The sequence below is a fragment of the Mixophyes fleayi genome, chromosome 3, assembly GCF_038048845.1.
Source record: "Mixophyes fleayi isolate aMixFle1 chromosome 3, aMixFle1.hap1, whole genome shotgun sequence".
NCBI lineage: Eukaryota > Metazoa > Chordata > Amphibia > Anura > Limnodynastidae > Mixophyes > Mixophyes fleayi.
The window spans coordinates 250,860,748-250,881,635 of record NC_134404.1 but is presented as its reverse complement, the minus strand read 5'-3'; the positions used below and the strand labels follow the sequence as shown (position 1 = coordinate 250,881,635).

The following is a 20,888-nucleotide window of genomic DNA, read 5'->3' as shown; positions in this document are numbered from 1 at the left end:
TTCTCCCGCTCAGAAACCAGTTACAACTAGTCCATTAGCATTTTACAGTTTGATATCACTCTGACTATTTATACTCTAATATCAATAACTAGAGTATGCAATATTCGATCTTTACGGCGAAAGAACCGGACAACTGCTGATGAATAGGGGAATAAAATGATATCAGACATGACACATTTCCTATAACCCAGGGGTAGGCAACCTGCGGCTCTCCAGGTGTTGTGAAACTACAAGTCCCAGCATGCTTTGCCAGTAGATAACCAGCAGATAGGTGGCAAGGCATGCTGGGATTTGTAGTTTCACAACACCTGGAGAGCCACAGGTTGCCTACCCCTGCTATAACCTAAACCTTAAATAACACTAAAGTGTACATATAATCATAATATATAAACTAATAATAAACTAAATACTATCTGCTCATAAATCACTGTGGATCGGAATCATTTATATATGAAATATATAAATAACTAAATGTTGTAGTGCGAGTGTGTGCGTATTTTACCGTGCGATCGCAGTATGCCACGTGAGTGCAATCCCACAACAACACAATATAAACCAATATACTTTCGTTCATCCAATTATACGACTTCGACAGGGCAGCAGACCAGTGTCAGCAATACAATTTAAGATTCCTGTGAGGACATTTTATATAGTTTGGAAATGACTCATCTATAAAAGATATATAAGTTCCAACTGTCCCAATTTATGCTGGACCAGAGGTATACCAGTGGGCTGGTATACAGTAGTATGACATACCGACACTTCCTGTACTTCTTTGATTGTAAAATGTTTCATAAATATATGGTCACCTACAGCTGAACGACACTGGAGGAAATCGCATTCCATTACAGATTTTCTTCATTTTAAGTTCATCCTCTCCTCCTCTGCCCTCTCCCTAGTCAAACAATCTTCTTCAAATCTTTCGTAATATCTCAGTCATCCAACCCCCGTCACTTCTTCACCAGTTTCAGTTCCTTACTCTCCCCTCCCCTTTCATCCTCAATGACTACCACTGACTTTGTCTCCTTCTTTAACACTCTCCTGTCTCCCCCACCTCCCCCCCTCCCTTCCTCCTTATCTGCCACTGACTTCACCTCCTTTTTCTCCTCTAAAATCGCGGCCATCAGACTTGAAATCTCCTCCTCCACCCACTCTTCCGCCACCCCCCCTCTCGCCCTTCCTCCCCCCTCCACTCTCCCCCACTCTCCCCCCAGCCACCAACTCCTTCTCTCCTTCCGCCCCACCTTGGGTGAGGAAGTCCACTCTCTCATTTCTTCTTCCCCCCCTTCTACCTGCCCCCAGGACCCCATCCCTTCTCACCTTCTTCGCTCCCTTTCCACCTCCACCTGCTCCCACCTCGCTCACCTCTTTAATCTGTCCCTCTTCACCGGCATCTTCCCCTCCGCCTTTAAACATGCTCTCGTCTCACCCATTCTCAAGAAACCCAATCTTAACCCCACCTCACTCTCTAATTACCGCCCCATTTCCCTTCTCCCATTTGCCTCCAAAATACTCGAGAGACTTGTCTGCAACCGTCTCTCCACCTACCTCTCTGAACACTCCCTCCTTGACCCTCTCCAATCAGGCTTCCGCCCCCTCCATTCCACTGAAACTGCCCTGGCTCAAGTTACGAACGATCTCCTCTCGGCTAAAGCCATGGGCCACTACTCCCTCCTGATTCTCCTCGACCTCTCAGCGGCCTTTAACACCGTTGACCACCCCCTCCTGCTTCACACCCTTCAGTCCATTGGCCTCTCCGGTACCGTCCTCTCCTGGTTCACCTCTTACCTTGCCGACCGTTCCTTCTCTGTTTCCACCTCTGATTCTCTCTCCCCTTCTTCCTCCCTTCCAGTCGGGGTCCCTCAGGGCTTTGTCCTTGGACCCTTACTATTCTCACTATACACCTCTTCTCTGGGTGCACTCATCAGCTCCTTCGGCCTCAAGTACCACCTTTATGCTGATGACACTCAACTCTAACTTTCCTCTCCTGATCTCTCTCCCTCCCTTCTTTCCAGGGTATCCGCATGCCTCTCTGCCATCTCCTCCTGGATGTCCTCTAGATTTCTTAAACTCAATCTTGCTAAAACTGAACTCATTGTCTTTCCTCCCTCTCGTACCTCCTTCCCCTCTGACCTCTCCATCACTGTTGACAACTCATCTATCTCCCCTGTTCCCCAACTCCGCTGCCTACGTGTCATCCTCGACTCCTCTCTCTCCTTTGCCCCTCACATTCACTCTCTCGCCAAATCCTGCCGTTTCCAGCTTCGCAACATTGCCCGCATTCGGCCCTTCCTCTCCCAGGATGCCACCAAATCTCTCGTCCACTCTCTGATTATCTCCCGCTTGGACTACTGCAACCTTCTCCTTATCGGCCTCCCCCTCTCTCATCTCGCTCCCCTTAGATCTGTACTTAACGCTGCTGCTAGGCTTATTTTCCTCTCTCGCCGTTCCACCTCTGTATCCCCACTCTACCAAGCCCTTCACTGACTCCCCTTCCCCTACAGAATCCTTTTCAAGCTCCTCACTCTGACTTACAAGGCCCTCGCCAACTCCACTGCTCCCTACATCTCTAACCTTATCTCTATTCACACTCCCTCCCGCTCACTGCGATCGTCCAACGATCGTCGCTTCTCTTCCCCTCTGATTACCTCCTCTCACGCACGTATCCAAGACTTCTCCCGTGCCGCTCCCCTCCATTGGAACAAGCTCCCCCGCTCCACCAGAACTTCCCCTAATCTGTCCTCTTTCAAAGAACATTAAAAACCCACCTTTTCCTTAAAGCCTTCCAGTCTCATGCCTAAACTCCCACCGGTCGGCTACCTCTCTTTCTCATCCCTTCTTCCCTTCTTCCCCTTCCTCCCGTCTCTCCGTCTCATCCATGTGTCTGTCTGTCTTCCCCTCCCTTTAGATTGTTCGCTCCTTTAAGCAGGGCTCTCCTACCTTCTGTTTCCATCACTTTTAACTGCGCTCTCCAGCTACTCAGCTCACCTCCTCTCAGTCCCTCTGCCCTCTGTCTCCTCTCGCTTCTCTCCGCTCCCCTCAGTGACTCTCAACCTGTCATCCGTGCCCACCCTCTTGGGCCATAGTTACCTGCCTATACTCACTTTTCCCCTCCCTCCCTCTCTTTCATGCTGTGCCTGAGCCCCCAGAGTTATAGTGCTTACTGTTACTTGTACTGTGCTGTTTCACCTTGTACTGTGCCATTGTTTGTCCTTGTACGGCGCTACGGATACTTTGTGGCGCCCTATAAATAAAAATTAATAATAATAATAATAATAATACCCCCGGGCCTACCCCCCCCCATTTCCCTCAAATCATCAAATCATCATCCTATGTACTCCTTCTGCCTCGCCTCGGGTGAGGAAGTTCGTTCTTTACTCTTGTCCTCTCCCTTCTCAACCTGCGCCCCTAGAGCCCATTCCCTCCCAAGTCCTTTGAACCCTTACGCCTACTGCCTGCTCCCACTTAGCCCACCTCTTCAACTTATCCCTCTCCTCCCTTCATTTTTCAAAAATGCCCTTGTCCCGTCCATTCTTAAAAAAACTGCTGACCCCACCACCCTTATCTCTCTCCACCCTTTTGCTTATAAACTGCTCAAACGACTTGTCTACAGCCATCTCACTATCTACCTCTCCGGCAACGCCATTCTGGATCCTCTCCAATCTGGTTTCCTCACTCTCCAATCCACAGAAACTGCCCTGACTAAAGGCACTAATTTTCTTCTGTCTGCCAAATCTAAAGGTCACCACTGATCCTCTTGCACCTATCTGCAGCCTTTGACACAGTTGATCACCCTCTCCTGCTGCACACCCTTTGCACCATTGGCCTTTCTGACACTGTCCTTTCTTGGTTCACCTCTTATCTCTAACTGTTCTTTCTTTGTTTCAACCTCGAGCTCCGCCATCTTCTCCCAGTCTCTCAGTGGTCTGTCCTCAGCCCTCTCCTCTTTTCTTTGTACACCAATTCACTGGGTGAACTTATCAGTTCCTTCAGTCTCAAATACCGCTTCTTATGCCTGGTTGTCATCCTTGACTCCTCCATCTCCTTCACCCCCCACATCCAATCCCCCATCCAATCCTGTAGCTTCCATCTCTGCAATATAGCTTGTATCAGATCCTTCCTCTCCGTTGATGCCACCAAAACTCATCCATTCTCTCATCATTTCCCGTCCCTGATTGCTGCAGCCTCCTCCTTACTGGCCTCTACCAGCACTCGCCTCGCTTCTCTTCAGTCCATTCACAATGCTGCAGCCTGACTAATCTTCCTCTACCGCCGATCTACATCTGTCTCCCCTGTCTCTCAAGCGCTGCACTGGCTCCTCCTCCATTACAGAATCCTCTTCAAGCACCCCACCCTCACCTACAAAGCCATCTCTCCACTGTTCCTTATGTCTCCATTCATACTCCTTATCGCACGAAAAGTGTGGGATTTGCTGAATATGAGATTACATGCACAGACATATTGGGCCTGATTTATATTAGGACGTAAGACATTTAAGTGTAGTATCTTGCATTAAAAAGCTCTGTGCTTGTTCACAATTGAGGCACAATTTTAGCCCGATCACTAGCAGCATAGGGGTAAAACATTATCAGGTCTCTTTAAGAAAGGGCAAAACTTTACAAAATTCTTACTCTGGCAAAAATTGGTGTTCTCCATATCTATCAAAGGGTTGCTGCTGGTTATTGCAGTGGTATGCCCCTTCTTTGAACAGATTTGCTTCGCTTCGCCCGGGGTGACAGCTTCTTCATGGAAAGCATGTGGAAGCCTATTTAACTAATACAACAGCTGTACAAGTAACCAGGATATCAACAGCAGGGGGTATTAAGAGAAAAACATGTTTTTATTTAAATAAAGCATATTTTTTTTTATTTTGGTTTTGCAATAAAACATCTATTTTTTTCTATTTTTAAATATTTTATTATTATAATTATTATTATTATTATTATTATTATTATTATTTTCTTTTTTACAAAAGTGAAACTGGGCTTTAATTCCGCTGCGCATGTGTGAGCCCAGACACAATGCAGATGTATGTAGGACTGACTGGTGAAGGGATAAGATTCCTCTTACCACTGCCAACCAGTATCTCTAAAGAGCTAAGTATCACATATACCTCTTGCATTCACTAAAGTAACGCTCAATACCACCGTCCTCTTAGTTCCCTGTGGATACGCTGAAACAAGCACTTACCTTTTCAGAGCTTGTTAATGCATACTTGCCAACTCTTCCGGAATACCGGGAGACTCCCGAATTCCGGGTAGGTCTCCCGGACTCCCGGGAGAGCTGGCAATTCTCCCGCGTCTGTATTCTTGTTTTTTCCGTGGCGCAACCTGGGATGGAGAAAAAAAGAGAGGGAGAAAAGAAGGGGAGGAGGGGGGGGGGGGGGAAAGAGCGAGACAGTATACACAATTCAGGCGAAAAATGTCTGCTGTATGTTTATAGCTTGATTTGCAGATATGGTCTATAGCTCTTTTGCTCTGTTTATAGCTCTAGTGCGGTGTATACTGGGTGGTGAGGGCTCCGCTATGTGTGTATAGCGCTTGGGGTGAGGGCGGTATGGGCGGGGTTGAGGGGGTGTTAAGTGGGCTCTGTTTATAGCTCTAAGTTTATAGATCGCAGACCTTACTTCTTAAGCTCTTTGGCTTTATAGTTATTTCACTACACAATAGTAAGCTTGTAGCTTACAACGGAGGGTGTCCGGTGCTGCAAATGTTAATAGCTCGGAATGTTTAGCTCAAAGCTTTCAGTGGATGGTGTTTAGTGATTATGGGAATTAGTGTTAGTCGTGTGGTAAGCGATTTGTGGTTGTGTTAGTGAATTATCTGGAATATGTGCAGGTTAACCCAGTAGTGGTGTGTGATGAATTGTAAGTTGGGGCAGATTATACTCGAGGGGATGTAAGGAGATGTGTGATTACCGTGGCTGAGCTATTCAAATATAAATTCCGTGGGTATGCTCTTATGCTCTTAGAAGAGCAGTTGTAGGATTTTAATGCTTAATCCGGTTACCTTATCCCGATACCGTGGGTTGGCGGGTGTGTCTTAGGTGTATATTGCAGGTTGGTAGCGCTGGACGAGCGGTCGTGGTAGCTGCGGCCGAGCGGCTGAAATTCCTGCTGTACTTCCGGGTGGCGGGTGGAGCGCACAGACGCCTGTGCGTTCCACTTTGGAGTCGGGCTCTCCTCTCCTGTCTTGCTTGACTTTTTAGTGTGTGGGGTCTCTCTTGTGGCGACTGGTTAATCGGTCGATGTCTTTGTGGGTGTGCTTCCAACGGGTTTCGTCCGAGACTTCCTCAGGGATGTTACTGGATGTTTGGTATGTTGGCCTTCTTATCCTGGTTTCCTGGTGTATTGTCCAATGGGATGTGGAGTGGGAGGGGGGAGGGAGGGAGGGGGGGCAGGGTGGGGGAGGATTTGTAGGTATCGTATTAGATTATTTTGTGTTTTAGTTTATTATGGGGGCTATTATAGATAGGTATGTGGGTATTGTTACGGGGAAGGTTGGAAATGGTACTTTTAATAAATAAGATCTGAAGCTGTATGTGTAGGGGGAGTCCTAATTTTGATTGACAAGGGGAGCCTAACAGGGGATTAAATCGGAGTTTGGATGTGGAGGTATGGAGAGAATAAATTGGTGTGGTGGTTGTACGAAGCTGTATCTATGTGCATTATTGGTTGCTGCATTAGGACTATAGATAGCATGGGGAATGTTTTGCGGGCGTATGATGATCCCCTGGTGAAGCTATGATAAGGATGCTAAAAAAGGGGGGGGATCTAGTTTATCTGTGGTGGATAACAGGGTTAGAGGGCTGTGGTGCGGATCTAAGGGGATGGCGATGTGAGCGGGCTGAGGGGCAAGAAGTGTGGATGCAGCTATTATTCAGATTAGGGCACCGGGAGCTGAAATGAGACTCTGATTCTTAAGGGCTGAGGGGGAGCGGGGGGGGGGGGGAGGGAATTAACTAGGTGGGATGGTGGGGGAGATGGGACTGTTATATGTGGCAGGGGCAGAATAAGGGGATGGGTTAAATGGTATATGGTTAGTATGATGTGGGATGGTTGGAGTGGGCTGGGGTTTTTATTGTGGGCGGGGGGTGGTGGGTTTAAATTTATTTTAAAATTGTTAAAAATTAGGGGGGGTGGTGGGAGGGGGGGGAGGGAGATTTAAGGCTTATTGTTTGGAGGGGTGGATGAATGAGGGGAGGGCGGGTGGGTTGAGGGTGGTTTATTAATTAAAGCTCATTAGAGACAATTGTTTAAATGAAGGGATTTTTTTTATTGGTAGAATGTATAATGTTGATTTAAAGGTTTTTTAATTTATTATACTAATATAGCTGAATAGAGGGGGGGTATAAGTGATGGGGTATTGTGGGGGGAGGCCTGATGGGGCTCTAATACTTAAAGAGGCGTTAATGGTGAGAGAAGTTAGGGATGAGTGTGGGTGTTGAGGGCTTAAAAGGGGGGGGGAAATTATACTTACAGGAAAATTCCCAGGTTGAAGTCGATATTGAGGCCTTTCGGGGTCAGTGTTCCTAGTTTGTGAATCCATTTTGCTTCTTCCTGTGAGATCAGTTTAATGTAGTCTCCTCCTCTCCATGGTTTCGGGATCTGTTTGATGCCCATGAACTTCAGTCCTGCGGGGTCTTGGTTGTGGGTCATTCTGAAATGTTCTGATACGCTGTGGTTCTGTATCCCTTTTCTTATGTTCCTTATATGTTCTGGAATTCTTGTTTTCAGGTTTCTTATGGACCTTCCTATGTATTGTAGTCCGCAGGGGCATTCGAGTAGGTAGATGACTCCCGTGAAATCGCAGGTCATTTTGTCTTCTACTTTGTGCTGGATTCCGTTTGAATGTGAGGTGAAGTTGGTAGATGGTTTGGTGGAGCTGTGCTTGGTAGTTTTGCATGCCAAGCATCGGTTGCAGTGGAAGTATCCCTTCTTTCCTTCTTTTATCCAGGTTTCTTTATTTTTCTTTTCTTTTTTGTTGTTTGTTGGGATGAAGCTGGCCGTTAGCATGTTTTTCAGGTTCTTCGCTTTCCTGTATACCACCCGTGGTTTCTCTGGTAGGTATTCTCTAATTTGATCGTCTTCTAATAGGATGTGCCAGTGTTTCTTCAGGAAGTTTTCGAGTTTTTTGTGGTTGCTGTGGTAGTTTGTGTTGAACATTGGTGCGCTTTTTTCTTCTTTTATTACTTTCTTTTTGTAGGTGAGTAGTTCTTCCCTTTCTAGTTTTCCTACCTTATCCAGTTCTTGGTCTAGTTGATCTTGGTCTAAGTGCCTCTCTAGAAACTTTTGCTTCATATCAGCCGCTTGTTCCTTGAAGGTTTCCATGGAGGAGCAGTTTCTTCTTAGCCTCCTGAATTGTCCTCCTGGGATGTTTTTCAGCCATGTTCTGTGGTGGTTGCTGTTAATCGGAATGTAGCTGTTGCAGTCGACTGGCTTTGTGTATGTTTTTGTTCTGATGTTGTCGTTTTCCACGTATATGGTGAGGTCCAGGAATTCTACTTTCGCTTTGCTGGAGTTAGAGGTGAATTTCAGGTTAAGATTGTTGTTGTTGATGTATTTCAGGAAGGAGAGAAGGTCTGTCTCATTTCCTTTCCATATGAAGAATATATCTTCTATGTATATTTTCCATGTGACGAGGTCGCTGTGATGGGGGTTGTTGTTCCTGATGTTATCATCTTCCCATTTGGCCATGTATAGGTTTGCGTAGCTTGGCGCGAATTTCGTCCCCATTGCGGTGCCTGTGACTTGTTTGTAGTATGTGTCTTCGAACCAGAAGTAGTTATGGTCTAGGATGAAAGAGATGCTTCTATGATGAAGTCAGACTGGGTGGTGGGTATGTCTGGGTTCTTTCCTAGGTAGTGGTTGCTGTGTTTGCATCCTTTCTTGTGGTCTATGATGGTGTAGAGGGAGGTGACGTCACATGTTACCAGGGTAAAGCTCTTCTCCCACTTGATTTCGCTGAGGACCTTAAGGATCTGTGTGATGTCCTTGAGGTGGCTCCTTTGTGTGCACACTAGTGGTTGTAGGAATTTGTCAATGTATTCTGAGAGGTTGCTGGTGAGTGATTCAATCCCTGATACTATCGGTCTTCCAGGTGGTTTTTCTGAATTTTTGTGAATCTTTGGTAGGTAGTAGAATACAGGTATCCTAGGGTGTGGTTTGTAGATGTATTGGTGTTCTTTTTTGTTCAGGATACCATCCTTGAAGCCTCTGTTTAGAAGTTTCTGAAGTTCTTTTTGGTATTTGCTTGTCGGGTCTTGTTCTAATCTGCTGTATGTTGTCCTGTCGTCGAGGAGTCTCTTGGCCTCTTCTAGGTAGTCTGATTTGTTTAGTATGACTATTCCTCCTCCCTTATCTGCTGGTTTCAGAATGATGTCCTTATTTCTTTTCAGGTTTTTGAGAGCTTGTTTTTCCTGTAGGGAGAGGTTAGGTGGTCTTACCTTTTGATCTTCCAACTTACCGAGGTCTTTCTCGACTAGAGTTTCGAAGGTCTTAATGTATGATCCTTTCATGTGTTGCGGAAAGAAATTTGACTTGTTGTTGAGGTCGGTGTGGGCGTATTGGGAGGCATTTTCAGGGTCTTCTTTTGATGTTTCTTCTTTTCTCTCCTTGTTGCATTTGTTGAAGAATTTCTTCAAACAGAGTTTTCTTGTGAATCTGTGAAGATCTACGTATGTGTCGAATATATCTATTTTGTTCTTGGGTGCAAACTTGAGGCCTTTGTTTAGAAGCGTGGTCATGTGGTTGGTCAGGGTGAGGTTGCTCAGGTTGAAGATGCCTTCTGGTTTTATCTCTTCTTTTTCTGTACGTTTCCTGTTTCTTCTTTTTGCGAGGATTCCTCCTCTTTTTCCTCTTCTGAGTCTGTGGATACTGTTTTCCTTTTTGCGGTTGGTGTGTGATGGGGCCGATCTGGCGGGTCTGGTTATTTCTGGAGAAACTCTAAAAAATGTTCCAGGGATTCTTCTACTTCTTGGTCTTGGTTTGTGTGGGTTGTGATGTTCAGGTCTTGAATTGTGTTCATTATTTTCTCTTGTTCTAGTTGTAAGGAGTTTTCGTGTGTTCTCTTTCCTTCCCTGTATTTCAGTCTTGCTAAATCTTGGTACTGGTTCCCGTAAATAAAATTTCTTGCGTTTGGTGGTTTGTAGATTCTTCTCTGGTTGTTGTTCCTTGGTGTTATTGCTATAAGTGGTGGTCTTTGGTTCCTTTGTGGTTTCCTGGTTTTCTGGGGCGGTGGTTGAAATGCTGTGGTTGGTGGTCCTTGTGTTCTCACGTTGTTTGGGGCTTGGTGGTACTGAGTCTTTATGTGGATTGTGTCTTCTTTGTAGTCTTTGTGGTCTCTGTAGAATTTCCTCTGTTTTGTCGTTATGATGCTGTCTTCTAGTTTGTTGAGCTTGCTTTGTGTGAGTGCTTCCAGTTGTTTGTAGTCTTCTAGGTTTTCTAGCGGTTTGAACTCCTCTTGTATTTTTGTTATTTCTGTTTCTATTTCTTTTAGTGATGTTTTTCTGTCCTTTATGATGAGTTGTATCAGATTCTTTGAACAATTGTCCATAATTTCGTTCCATTCTTTCTCGAATTGGTTGCTGCAGGGTGTGAATGTGGGTGCTTTCTGTATTCGTAGTCCTCTTGGTATTCTCTCCTGTTCTAAATACTTGCTTAGAGTTGACTGGTCCCACCAAAGTTTGATTTTGGTTGTTAGGAGTTTTTCCAGTCTCAGGAATTTGGTGCAGAAATTTTCTTCTATTGGGGTGTCTACGGGGATATCTTGAGGTGTGCTGTTGAAAAGGTTGTTGAGCTTTCTTGTTCTGAGCAGTCTTGCGTGTTCCATGTTCAGGGGTGGTAGCTGCTGACAGTCCTTTTGGAAATTGGAGGTTTAGGAGTTGGTGGCGACAACCCTTCTGGGAGGGCTTACCTTGGACGTCTGCGCTTGGTGTTGGTATTTTGATAGTTGGTGCTGCCGTGACGGATTGTCCGGGTGTTCCAGTTCCCGTGCTTTTTGGTTGAATCCTTTTTTTTTTGTGGCGCAACCTGGGATGGAGAAAAAAAGATAGGGGGAAAAGAAGGAGGGGAGGGGGGAAGAGCGAGACAGTATACACAATACAGGCGAAAAATGTCTGCCGTATGTTTATAGCTTGATTTGCAGATATGGTCTATAGCTCTTTTGCTAATCAATAAACCACCCTCAACCCACCCGCCCTCCCCTCATTCATCCACCGCCCCATACAATAAGCCTTTAATCTTCCTTCACCCCCCCTCCCACCACCCCCCCCCCCCCTAATTTTTAAAAAATGTAAAATAAATTTAAACCCACCACCCCTTGCCCACAATAAAAACCCCAGCACACTCCAACCATCCCACATCATACTAACCATATACCATTTAATCCATCCCCTTATTCTGCCCCTGCCACATATAACAATCCCATCTCCCCCACCATCCCATCTAGTTAATTTCCCCCCCCCCCGCTCCCCCTCAGCCCTTAAGAATCAGAGTCTCATTTCAGCTCCCGGTGCCCTAGTCTGAATAATAGCTGCATCCACACTTCTCGCCCCTCAGCCCGCTCACATCGCCATCCCCTTAGACCCGCACCACAGCCCTCTAACCCTGTTATCCACCACAGATAAGCTAGATCTTCCCCCCTTTTTTAGCATCCTTACCATAGCTTCACCAGGGGGATCATCATACGCCCGCAAAACATTCCCCACGCTATCTATAGTCCTAATGCAGCAACCAATAATGCACATAGATACAGCTTCGTACAACCACCACACCAATTTATTCTCTCCATATCTCCACATCCAAACTCCGATTTAATCCCCTGTTAGGCTCCCCTCGTCAATCAAAATTAGGACTCCCCCTACACATACAGCTTCAGATCTTATTTATTAAAAGTACCATTTCCAACCTTCCCCGTAACAATACCCACATACCTATCTATAATAGCCCCCATAATAAACTAAAACACAAAATAATCTAATACGATACCTACAAATCCTCCCCCACCCCGCCCCCCTCCCACTCCACATCCCATTGGACAATACACCAGGAAACTAGGATAAGAAGGCCAACATACCAAACATCCAGTAACCTCCCTGAGGAAGTCTCCGGACGAAACGCGTTGGGAGCACACCCACAAAGACATCGACCGATAAACCAGTCGCCACAAGAGAGACCCCACACACTAAAAAGTCAAGCAAGACAGGAGAGGAGAGCCCGACTCCAAAGTGGAATGCACAGGTGTCTGTGCGCTCCACCCGCCACCCGGAAGTACAGCAGGGATTTCAGCCGCTCAGCCACAGCTACCACGACCGCTCGTCCAGCGCTACCAACCTGCAATATACACCTAAGACACACCCGCCAACCCACGGTATCGGGATAAGGTAACCGGATTAAGCATTAAAATCCTACAACTGCTCTTCTAAGAGCATAAGAGCATACCCACGGAATTTATATTTGAATAGCTCAGCCACGGTAATCACACATCTCCTTACATCCCCTCGAGTATAATCTGCCCCAACTTACAATTCATCACACGCCACTACTGGGTTAACCTGCACATATTCCAGATAATTCACTAACACAACAACAAATCGCTTACCACACCACTAACACTAATTCCCATAATCACTAAACACCATCCACTGAAAGCTTTGAGCTAAACATTCCGAGCTATTAACATTTGCAGCACCGGACACCCTCCGTTGTAAGCTACAAGCTTACTATTGTGTAGTGAAATAACTATAAAGCCAAAGAGCTTAAGAAGTAAAGTCTGCGATCTATAAACTTAGAGCTATAAACAGAGCCCATTTAACCCCCCCCCAACCCCCCACCCCATACCGCCCTCACCCCAAGCGCTATACACACATAGCGGAGCCCTCACCACCCAGTATACACCGCACTAGAGCTATAAACAGAGCAAAAGAGCTATAGACCATATCTGCAAATCAAGCTATAAACATACGGCAGACATTTTTCGCCTGTATTGTGTATACTGTCTCGCTCTTTCGCCCCCCCCCCTCCTTCTTTTCCCCCTCTCTTTTTTTCTCCATCCCTGGTTGCGCCACGGAAAAAACAAGAATACAACCAAAAAGCACGGGAACTGGAACACCCGGACAATCCGTCACGGCAGCACCAACTATCAAAATACCAACACCAAGCGCAGACGTCCAAGGTAAGCCCTCCCAGAAGGGTTGTCGCCACCAACTCCTAATTCTCCCGCGTCTGCCTACTTCCTAGTAAAATGGGCAGATTTGAAGCCTCCATGATGCGATTCTCCGGGAATCACATTATTTTGCGGTGCCAAAATGACGTGATCCAGGGAGCCCCGCCCCCTCACACCCACTTCTACTTCGAGAGTCTCGGAGGCCAGCCTTTAAAGGTTGGCAACTATGTGTTAATGTCATCTGAGGATGGCATTTGGAGTTGTCTTCCACGTGAAAAACCTACCTGCTGACAGGCTGATAGGCTGTCTGAGACAGAATCTGCGCATGCACAGACTTATGAACGCACATATGAAATATAGAGTCGGTCAGACGTGCGCTAACCCAGTTAATTGAAAAACTGATGCATCTATGCATTTATTATCTAATGCTTCTATTATCACCCTGCAAATCTGTGATAATAATAATAAGATATGTTAGTTAATGGGCTATTTTTGCTATTATTCATAAATACATCCCTGAGGTATTTAAGAAGTAAAATTTAACTTAAAAAAAAAATCACTAAACACCCCTGTAGCATGTGTTTCTGTTTTTGTAAAGTGCTTTTTCATGTTCTTAACTTCTATGACATCTTCAAACTAACATTAGATATTTGGTAAAAAAGTTTATAGAACTTATGCATTCTATGTATTGTTTTCATTTACAAAATACTATTTTCTCTCTTTATAATTTATACTTATATATTTTTATTTATTATTTTGTGTTGTATTTTACAATAAAAAACAAAGAAATAATTTATAATACAAAATATCGATCAATACCTACTTGACTATTTATTAAGCTCACAGCACAAGGCCTAAGCAGTAACAAAGGCACAATATCCTCTTTATAGACACAGCAGGAACATCTCTTGAAAATAAATCCCAGGACGGGTCTAATAGCTTCAACCAGTCAACAGAGGAATTTGTGCTGTTGGGAGGTGAAATTCAAAAGAATAATTTGTCTCTGCTAGCACATGCGTGGGCATCACACTATACTGTGTTCTGACTCATGTACAACACAATCTCTGTTTCTCTTTGTTTGACACTTTACTGTATAATCATTTACTTATAAATGACTGCTTTGAAAATATCCTATTTCCAAATAAGGGTATATGATGAATAGTAATGTGTTTCTCTCAATGTATTATTTATAGCTTATTTTTCTTCTTTTCTGCCAGGATTAATATAGCATTGAAAAGCATGAATAAAGAAAGCATCATTTAAATATACGTTTATTTACGTCAATTATGTTTATACATCATGTTGAATTCGGGACCTTTTTTTAACAGAAGCACATACCCTACCAGACAGAAATAGACCTTCAAAACATGTAACCAGCCACAATTAAAAGTTACTATAACACACATGCTCAGAATAAATATGTTACAATAAAGTAGAGATGGGCGGGCTCGGTTTCCTTGAAACTGAACTCATCCGAACTTCGGGGATCCGAGTACCGAGCTGAGTCGGCTCGGTACTCTTGCGCCTATTCAGATTCCAAAACGAGCCAAAAAGTCATCGTGACGTCGTCGGATCTCGGTTCTCGCGAGTTTCAGAATCAATAAATACCCGCCTCCATGGCGATCTAGCACCATTTGAGAGAGGGACAGAGAAGGGTTAGGTCACAGTATAGAGCAGGAATAGACCAGTATAGAGCAGGCATTTTTCTTAATTTGCACTACATAGTGTTTTGGGTCTCATATACCCCCTTCTAAAAAAGCTGTATTTAGTGAGTGCTGAACTCCTAATATAACACTGTATTTTTCTGAATTTGCACTAAAAAGTCTTTGGGGTCTCATATACCCCCTTATAAAAAAGCTGTATTTTTTGCAAAGGATGGTGGAGGATTATTTTCAAGAGTTAATTGAAATAGAAATGTCAAACAGTCCCTTTCCATACTGGGAGGAAAAGCAAGCCATTTGGAAACCCATGTACAAACTTGCTTTGCAATACCTAAGCTGCCCACCCTCCATTGTGTACTCAGAAAGATTTTTCAGTACAGCCGGGAACCTTGTCAGTGATCAACTTAGGAGGTTACTTCCTACAAATGTGGAAAAGATGATGTTCATCAAAATGAACTACATCTCAGATAGCGCTCCCTCTTGAGAGAGAGCACACTTCTCTTAGTCTATTTCATCTGACAACCATGTACTTTCCCCCCTTCCCTACCCCACACCCCTCTAATGCCCACTGCCTTACCTCCCCCTCCCTTGCCCATTACTAACTTGTTATATTGTAATACATATTTCTGTTATGAAAGTGACATTGCTGGATACATGTATTTTGAATGTTCTGCTCAAGCTTCTTTTTGTTTTCTGTTTATGTAACTCATGTTCTTTTTTTATGTATGCAATAAAAAAAATTGAGTTAAAAATGAACTATATCTTCCACGAGGAAGGCCTTTACCGGCAAATACATCCAAGAACTGAAACTTCTCTAATGGCGGATTCCAGCGGAGATGAATTAATAATCTGTGATGATGATGTACACACTGATGAGGGTGAGGACGATGCTGAAGATGATGACGATAACATCTTGACAGTGTAGAATTAATTTCACAGCACTGTTGGTCTAACATGCCTTTAGGGCATTGATAGCTGGTTTAGTGGGGGCCCAAACACACCAAAAACTTCAGCCACAAAAATGGCAGCCCTTGTCGCTTGGTTTGTTAAAGTGTGCATGTCCTTTGTAAGATCCAACGATGGGTGAGTGGGAGGGCCCAAGGACAATTCCATCTTGCACCTTTAATCTTTCTTGGCACTGATGTGCGTTTCTGCCATTACTCTAACAAGCCCATTGTTAGCTTGTTTAGGGAGGGCCTAGCAGTGATTAAACTGTATTTTTCTGAATTTACACTAATAAGTGTAGGGTCTAATATATACACCCTTATAGAAGAGCTACTTTGGTCATTTTTATTAATCTACAAGTCTTTGTAGGCTTTTTTTCTGAATTTGCATTACAAAGTGTAGGATCTAATATACACCCAAAGACGAGTGCTCCATTACTAACAGTCAATGATGAAGAGGAAGACAAGCAGGCTTGTCTGTAGAATTTGCAGACAAATTCAACAGTGTTATATTGAATAAACAGACACATAAGGGGAGAAGGAGAAGAGGCAGAAAATTAATCATCATCCTCTTACTCATGACTGTCAATGGTGTTATAGTCTCTTAGTAGGCTGTGGATCAGCCTGCGACAGTCCTGGATGGTCATCTTCTCCCTTTTCAAGATGAGGCAATTCCTGGCAAGCCAAATAACGTCCTTAAAGCAGTTCATTAGGCTCTAGGCCTCCTGGATTGCCCCAATGATGTGGGTCCCAGGAAATAATCCATAAAATACCGAATGGTATGAAAGGCAAGTTCTGGGCACACTGTCCTTATGTTCATGTTCCAAGGCATCCAACAGTGCCTGTGCAGTGGGGCAGTGCCCAAAAAAACATTGTGCTGTTTCCCTTCTGGTGATGCAGAAGGGGCAGTGGACATATCGGCACAGGTTCCAGGAGTGCATGAATGTCCTGAGAGGCAGACATCCCTAGATAGCCATCCATGCAATGTCTTTGTATCTAGTAGCCAGCCACTTAGAGGCCACATTCTCCAACACGTGTTTTGTTGTGTTTGTAATCAGCACTTTACATGAAAGGTACATAACTAGATTATAATTTTGCGAGAATTGGGGCTGATTCAAAGCTCACTGGTGAACTGGCCTTTTGCTATGAATTTCAATGGCTCTTTTTAGTGCATTTTCTGGCACCCTGGATTGGTGTGTGTCTGATAAAAGCACGCATCCTGGGGGGTCAGTGCTCGTTGCCATGTATTAGCTATAGACTTACCTCACTTATCCAAGAAACAGGTGGAGCGATCCAATGAACCATAACTGGTTTCATGATCCAAGGACAATTCCATTTTGCCCCACTTTTCTTTTCTGCCACTGCTGTGTGCCAATGTGTCCTAGATGTGGTAGGAACTGATCTGTGTTTGAGTCATTGCTCTGTCGCTTACCATTCAGCCAGATCACTGCGGTATTTGGCTGAAAGTGTATGAAAAGTATATTGTGACCTGTGAGATGGTAAAAATGTAATGGAAATCACTGGAATTTAGTGTTAGTGAGGTTAATAATAATATAGGTACAAAATAATAACGAAATTATGTGATTTTACCCCAAAAAATGAAATTTAATAAAAAGTAGCTAAACAAAACCAAAAGCAAAACACGCAAGGGCGGTTTTGGCAAAACCAAACCCAAAACCCGAAGCTAATCCAGAGCCAAAACCAAAACACGGGGGTCAGTGAGCATCTCTACAATAAAGCGACTATACAAGTGACCTTCAGAAAGCTATTTTGTTTAAGTTTCCACTAATACGAGTGTGTCTAAACCATAGTTGCCAAGCTTTAAAGGCTGGCCTCCGGGAGTCTCGGGCTAGAGGTGGGCATGAGGTGGCGGGGCTCAGTGAATCACGCCATTTTGGCCCCACCCCCTGTGACGTAATGATGCAAACGCGTCATTTTAACACGGGGGGCGGGCCAAAATGATGCGATTTCCGGAGAATCACATCATGGAGGCTTCAAATCTGCCCACTTCCTAGTGAAGTGGGTAGATGTGAAGCCTCCATGATGCGGGAGAATTGTCAGCTCTCCCGGGAGTCCGGGAGACCTACCCGGAATTCAGGAGTCTCCCAGGTATTCCGGGAGAGTTGGCAAGTATGGTCTATACATTATATTTTTCAAATACATACAGTAGTAAGAGTGCAAAGTACAATCCACATTTATTTTTCTTCCTGTAGTATATATTACACAGTCTCACAAGCTCTCAGAGGCGCATTTACGAACTGGGAAAATGGACAGGCACTCCATAACAGTTGTTTCTTCTTTTGTGATGCCATGCCTGCATCATTATGCAGTGGTGACCCTTTTTACAAACACAAGCATGGGTTAATGTAATGAGATGGTGTTCATTTCAAGGGAAGCAAATTTTTGATATGCAGATCAAGGCATTCCATGGAAAATGTGATCTGACTGAAGTAATGTACATGATTGCGTGGGCAAATGCAAATTAAGACTTTATTTAGCAGAGGGAGACAGTTGTATGCATTTATGCTAGTTTAAAATGACCCATATTGAGTCTTAAAGAAATCCTGACATGTTTCTATTAATGTAATATTGTGCACTAAAGAATTATAAACTGAATAAAATAATTTAACAGGTTTAGGCATATCGGAGATTATAATTTTTAAAATGGATAATTATATGGAAGCTAATGAGTTCCTACTTTGTTAGCATAATATTGTCCACTAACCACAATAATAATGACAGCAGATAAAGCAGATGGGCACCTTAAAAAGGTTTGTGTCCACAGTAAGGACATTCCACAAGAATGTGTATAACTACAGGACCATGTTAAGTACTCTGTTCAGTAGAGCACATCAGAAACAATATCAATTTGTGGAGAAAAGTAGACACGCCTATCCCAGATGAATCTAAGACCTCTTCGCACTGCTCATTGGTAAGATCAGGAATATCCTGCCTCAATTGTGTAAAGCACTTTTAAGAATGGGGAGAAATGAACAATAATAGAACAAAAATTAATGATAAAGATTTATGTGTAACCTCAAGACTATGAGTTTATCTAAATAAGGAGTCTTTTTTCTTTCTTAGGTGGCAAAAATACAAATAAAGCCCCTACCAACCATCCCTAGTAAAGAGTCAGATGACCCATTCAGAGGTGTTTCCCACAAACTGATGAGGTATGTGTTCGTCTTCCCCTCTCCTTAAAACATATCCTAAAATTGTAAGGGGTTCTACAGCACATTTTTGCCCACGTTTCCTAACCAAACATTTACCCTGGAAATAACTTTACTATAAAGAAATTATATGTGTGAAGTGTGTGATAAGGCCATGGTCAGGAATTGAACTCATGACCCCAGTACTGTGAGACAGAAGTACTAAACACTAAGGGGGTGATTCAAATCCCTGCGTTGTTCTTTAACACATGTACCGTACTAATGGTAATAATGCGTGCCCCACATTGTTCTAAATATCAACGCCTGGAATTGAATCTACCCCTAAACCACCTTATGCATAAACGTTTGCCCCTTTGCTGAATTTGCTACTAACTCTAAATTAGGCCATTACTAAGTTTTTGCTCTTTTATATTTACAGCAATTTTCATATGATGTTGTTTTTTTAGTTTGTTTTCTTCAAGACTAAACATATAAAAGAGAGAGAGACAAAAAAATTTCCCATGATTTGTCCAATACTTAGTCAAACTATTAGAGCAAACCCAGATATTTAACCCAAAATTAATCTGGCTAGTTCTCACTAATCTAGTAATACCCAATATGATCATGAAACAAAGTTAGTTTACAAAAGTGCAAAAACGCTCATTCTGCAGTACAAATGCTACCTGCGTCTGTTTTTTTGCACCGTGCATGGAATTTACAAGTGAAAATGGCAGTGTTTGCAGAGGTGTAACATATTTCATACTCTGATGGTAGAGCACTTAGTTATGCACCAACATGTAAACTGTGGATTTTGATGTTGTGTGATGTGACTATTTAAATTAGATTCAAGGGGTGGATTAGGTGCTTTTAGGCGGTGCTCCATGGGCTGCAGATCATTTTTCTCTATGCTTTGTGTGTGTTATGTTAATATAGTGTGTGTGTGTGTGTGTCATGTTAATATAGTGAGTGTGTTATATTAATATAATGTGTGTGTTATGTTATGTTAATGTAGTGTGTGTGTGGGCGCAGTATTTTAATATAGTGTGTGTGTGTGGGAGCAGAGCTGGATTAAGGCTTCGGGGGGCCCGGGGCACTTAAGACAGGGGGGCCCCTAAGATCTAAAATTAAGGGCATAATGACACATCCTGCATTACATCACGTACAGCCCACAGTATGACACTTACAGCTCTCCCAGAGGGCTCACTGAGGTTGTCTGCATAAGAAAAATCATTGCTTCCACAAACTAAAATACTGTACATTAAAACAATCATCAAAACACCATATTAAAATGGGTATTGACACCACACATTAAAACTAGCAATGATATCACACATTAAAAATACCATTGATAATGTACACTAAAACTAGCAATGATACCGCACGCTAAAACTAGCAATAATACCGCACTTTAAAAATAAAATTTATAATGCACATTAAAACTAGCAGTTATACAGCAAATTAAAATACCATTGATAATGCATCACTGGGCATGGCCAGGCCACCCTCCTACAGACAAAAAAAACTGCATTGTTGTGTACACCATTGAACGGTCACCAAAAATTGGGATTGTCCCACTAGAATCACAACATTTCACAGACTTTGCTGCTCTCTCCTACCTGTTCTTCTCACTTTCACCACCTGTGCTGCAGGTTTCTTTAGTTGCGGCTTGTCTGGATCCTGGAATATTAGGGGCCCTATTTGGAGAAAAAAAATGGGTACATTTAGAAAATTACAGCCACCCCGGCATTAAATCAGTACCACCCATGATTAATAATTAGGCCTTCCTCCAGCCCCAGGATTAAAATAATAGTATTCACATTTAATAAATAAACTTATTTCCCTCCCTACAAACAGCCCCAGCAATAAATTAATAGTATTTACATTTCAGAAATATACCTATTTCCCGCAGCCGTCACTGCCATTAAATAATTCATAGGCACATTTAATAAAGGGACCTCATTCTCCCCAAAC

General features: G+C 43.5%; 1 protein-coding gene across 1 annotated transcript in view; it reads left to right on the top strand.

The window, feature by feature from the left end:
* SCAF8 (SR-related CTD associated factor 8) overlaps positions 1–18,939 on the top strand; it is a 287,720-nt gene extending 268,781 nt beyond the window's left edge. Inside the window, exon 23 of the transcript XR_012689726.1 lies at positions 18,853–18,939. The gene's annotated coding sequence lies outside the window, so the exon portion shown is untranslated. The remainder of the gene's footprint in view (positions 1–18,852) is intronic.
* The last annotated feature ends 1,949 nt before the right edge of the window (positions 18,940–20,888 follow it).